Below are 4,530 nucleotides of genomic sequence, written 5' to 3' on the forward strand. Positions count from 1 at the left end.
AGCGACGTCTGCTAGTACTAGCTCCACGACTGGTCATGCTAGTCACGTTAAGGTAATTATTATTCTAGCAGTGACGGTCTTGGCTCTCTACTTTGATTCTGTCAGCAGTATAGTAGAGGATCCGGAGAAATGTAGGAGAGCGCCACACAGGAGAAAATGACACGTAATAACTTTGCTGTTAAAGGATATGGATGCCACAATATTGAAAGTTTTATTAGGTAACATTAATCTAACTAGAATGTGAAATAAACGAAACTGAAATGGCACAATTCAGTTTCCTTTAATGTGTGGTATAAATGTTATATGCCCAATGAATACATTGTGAATTAAAACTAAACTAAATTCCTCCCGAACAGGCCATGAAGGCCCAAAGGTACCGACCGGGCGCCGTGTCATCCTCAGACCACAGGCGTCACTGGACGCGGATTTGGAGGGGCATGCGGTCAGCACACCGTTTTCCCAGCCGTATGCCAGTTTCCGAGACCGGAGCCATTACCTCTCTATCAAGTAGCTCCTCAGTTTGCCTCACAAAGGCTGAGTGCTGTACCAACAGCGCTCGGCAGACCGGATGGTCACCCATCCAAGTGCTAGCCCAGCCCGACAGCGCTTAACTTCGGTGATCTGATGGGAACCGGTGTTACAACTGCGGAAAAGCCGTTGGCAGTTTATGAATTACTACATTAAAATGATCTACTTACTGTTCTGCATTATATTAAAAATACAAATGAAGGAATGGCGTTGGATATACAGAGTGAACCTTAATAAAATCGGAATCCTGCAGGAACGGTTTGATGATTGGATATGAAGGAAAAAGTCCTATGATCAAGTGTCTGGAAATGGATTGTGTGCGTGCAACGACGACAAATCGTCGTGCTATACTGTGCAGAGCAGCATCGCATCCACATCACAACAGATGTTCAAAGTGGCCTCCATGCGATGCAATGCATGTGTTCACACGTCGTGGTTATCATGCAAGATACACATAATCGTACTTTGGATTACACCAAGTCGGAAGGCCACTGGAGCGTGTGCTAGCGTTAGTCTCAGTATCCTGTAGAACCCAGGCCTCCAAATCTCTGCACCGCGATCACATAAACGACCAAAAACGGCTTGAAATGTTGTGTGATGCGGTTGGTGTCTCTGAGGGTACCTGTTATAGTATAGGCGTGCTGCTTGGCCGTACAGAATCACCATTGCGACATGAATACTTTCATTCGTCTGCGCATCTACCGTGGCAACGATGTATTTCCGGACAAATGTTCGTAGGACCTTTTTTCGTTCATTTCCAGTCAGGAATCCGTCCCGGCAGTTTGTCGGTTTTATTAATGCTCACCCCGTATACCACATGAGTGTTGGTTGGTTGTTTTGGGGGAGGAGACCAGACAGTGAGGTCACCGGTCTCATCGGATTAGGGAAGGAAGAGGAAGGAAGTCGGCCGTGCCCTTTCAAAGGAACCATCCCAGCATTTGCCTGGAGCGCTTTAGGGAAATCACGGAAAACCTACACTCCTGGAAATGGAAAAAAGAACACATTGACACCGGTGTGTCAGACCCACCATACTTGCTCCGGACACTGCGAGAGGGCTGTACAAGCAATGATCACACGCACGGCACAGCGGACACACCAGGAACCGCGGTGTTGGCCGTCGAATGGCGCTAGCTGCGCAGCATTTGTGCACCGCCGCCGTCAGTGTCAGCCAATTTGCCGTGGCATACGGAGCTCCATCGCAGTCTTTAACACTGGTAGCATGCCGCGACAGCGTGGACGTGAACCGTATGTGCAGTTGACGGACTTTGAGCGAGGGCGTATAGTGGGCATGCGAGAGGCCGGGTGGACGTACCGCCGAATTGCTCAACACGTGGGGCGTGAGGTCTCCACAGTACATCGATGTTGTCGCCAGTGGTCGGTGGAAGGTGCACGTGCCCGTCGACCTGGGACCGGACCGCAGCGACGCACGGATGCACGCCAAGACCGTAGGATCCTACGCAGTGCCGTAGGGGACCGCACCGCCACTTCCCAGCAAATTAGGGACACTGTTGCTCCTGGGGTATCGGCGAGGACCATTCGCAACCGTCTCCATGAAGCTGGGCTACGGTCCCGCACACCGTTAGGCCGTCTTCTGCTCACGCCCCAACATCGTGCAGCCCGCCTCCAGTGGTGTCGCGACAGGCGTGAATGGAGAGACGAATGGAGACGTGTCGTCTTCAGCGATGAGAGTCGCTTCTGCCTTGGTGCCAATGATGGTCGTATGCGTGTTTGGCGCCGTGCAGGTGAGCGCCACAATCAGGACTGCATACGACCGAGGCACACAGGGCCAACACCCGGCATCATGGTGTGGGGAGCGATCTCCTACACTGGCCGTACACCACTGGTGATCGTCGAGGGGACACTGAATAGTGCACGGTACATCCAAACCGTCATCGAACGCATCGTTCTACCATTCCTAGACCGGCAAGGGAACTTGTTGTTCCAACAGTACAATGCACGTCCGCATGTATCCCGTGCCACCCAACGTGCTCTAGAAGGTGTAAGTCAACTACCCTGGCCAGCAAGATCTCCGGATCTGTCCCCCATTGAGCATGTTTGGGACTGGATGAAGCGTCGTCTCACGCGGTCTGCACGGCCATCACGAACGCTGGTCCAACTGAGGCGCCAGGTGGAAATGGCATGGCAAGCCGTTCCACAGGACTACATCCAGCATCTCTACGATCGTCTCCATGGGAGAATAGCAGCCTGCATTGCTGCGAAAGGTGGATATACACTGTACTAGTGCCGACATTGTGCATGCTCTGTTGCCTGTGTCTATGTGCCTGTGGTTCTGTCAGTGTGATCATGTGATGTATCTGACCCCAGGAATGTGTCAATAAAGTTTCCCCTTCCTGGGACAATGAATTCACGGTGTTCTTATTTCAATTTCCAGAAATGTAAATCAGGATGGCCGGACGCGCGGTTGAACCGTCGTCCTCCCGAATGCGAGTCCAGTGTGCTAGCCACTGCGCCACCTCGCTCGGTTCCAAATGAGTGTTGCAGATTTATTGAGATGCAAAAAGAACTTACGTGGTATGGCTATCATAAAAGCTCGCGCCCGATTTACCGCGAGTACCGTCTGTCGCGCCCTATACGTAGTGTAGTCATAAAGTATAAATAAAGTTAAGTAATTAAGCTCTTATTTGTGATTCTTGAAGTTTTCCCGACGGACATAATCTTCCATCATCTTTCGGGCGTGCAGCCGGCCGCGGTGGTCTAGCGGTTCTAGGCGCTCAGTCCGGAACCACGCGACTACTACGGTCGCAGGTTCGAATCCTGCCTCGGGCATGGATGTGTGTGATGTACTTAGGTTAGTTAGGTTTAAGTAGGGGACTGATGACTACAGATGTTAAGTCCCATAGTGCTCAGAGCCATTTGAACCATTTTTCGGGCGTGCACTCGGGACAGCGACAATTCTTCTTGCGATATTTCACGTGACTCTCCGTATAAATAGGCACGCGTAAACGCTATGAACTCAGTCTCCGACTCACCTTGAAGAGGGCTGGGAGGTTTCTAGCCGAAATATCGCCAAGAGGAATTGTCGCTGTTCCGAGTGCACGACCGAAAGATGATGGAACAAGCTCTTATTTATTTCGAGGTACACTTGAGCAGTCCTGTCACCTTTACTATAGCACGTGGCTGGAAACGTCAAAATAAAACTGCCCCTCCGATCTCCACTTTGTTTTCTAAATTGGCGTCCAGAAATACTTCCGGGCACATCAGTTTGCCGTTCATCTGCTGCTTATACAATGATCACTGTCAGTGAAGAACAGGTTCCAAGGAAGCTACGTTTAAAAATTCAATTTCTAACGTCATTTCCGAGCCCATCTTGTAACAACCTGGGTTTAACACAATCTTACTCAGATATTACTCAGCAGTACAAGGGATGCCAGGCAACTTCTCGGAAAGTTCAATTCACCGTTCGCCCATCGAGATTTAGCTTTTTTTTGTCGTTTCCCTAAGTCGGTTTGTCGGACTGGTTCCTATGTGAAAGACATGGAGAGGCTCCGTCCCCGCCGCAGCCGCAGTGGTCCACGACGGCTACCGCAGTCCACTTCACCCATCCGCCGTCCCACACCGAACCCAGGGTTATTGTGCGGTTCGGCCCCCGGTGGACCCCCCAGGGAACGTCTCATACCAGACGAGTGTAAGTCCTATGTTTGCGTAGTAGAGTAATGGTGGTGTAGGCGTACATGGAGAACTTCTTTGCGCAGCAATCGCAGGCATAGAGGAGCTGAGACGGGGTAAGGGGAACCAGCCCGCATTCGCCGAGGCATATGGAAAACCTCCTAAAACCATCCACGGACTGGCCGGCTCACCGGAGCTCGACATAAGTCCGCTCGGCTGATTCGTCCCGGGAACCAGGCGCTCCTTCCCGCTCCGGAAAGCCGTGCGCTAGACTGCTCGGCTAACCGAGCGGGCTTTTCTGGCTGTAACTTAACGCTTCATTCACGCACCAAGATATTCCATGACGGAAAAAAAAAAATTACAACGCCAAGAAGG

At 51.2% G+C, this 4,530-nt stretch overlaps 1 pseudogene; it reads right to left on the reverse strand.

Moving 5' to 3' along the window:
- Positions 1-544: 544 nt before the first annotated feature.
- Positions 545-662, reverse strand: LOC124796680 (annotated as a pseudogene).
- Positions 663-4,530: the final 3,868 nt, after the last annotated feature.

The sequence above is a fragment of the Schistocerca piceifrons genome, chromosome 4 (genome assembly GCF_021461385.2).
Source record: "Schistocerca piceifrons isolate TAMUIC-IGC-003096 chromosome 4, iqSchPice1.1, whole genome shotgun sequence".
In the NCBI taxonomy this organism is placed as follows: domain Eukaryota; kingdom Metazoa; phylum Arthropoda; class Insecta; order Orthoptera; family Acrididae; genus Schistocerca; species Schistocerca piceifrons.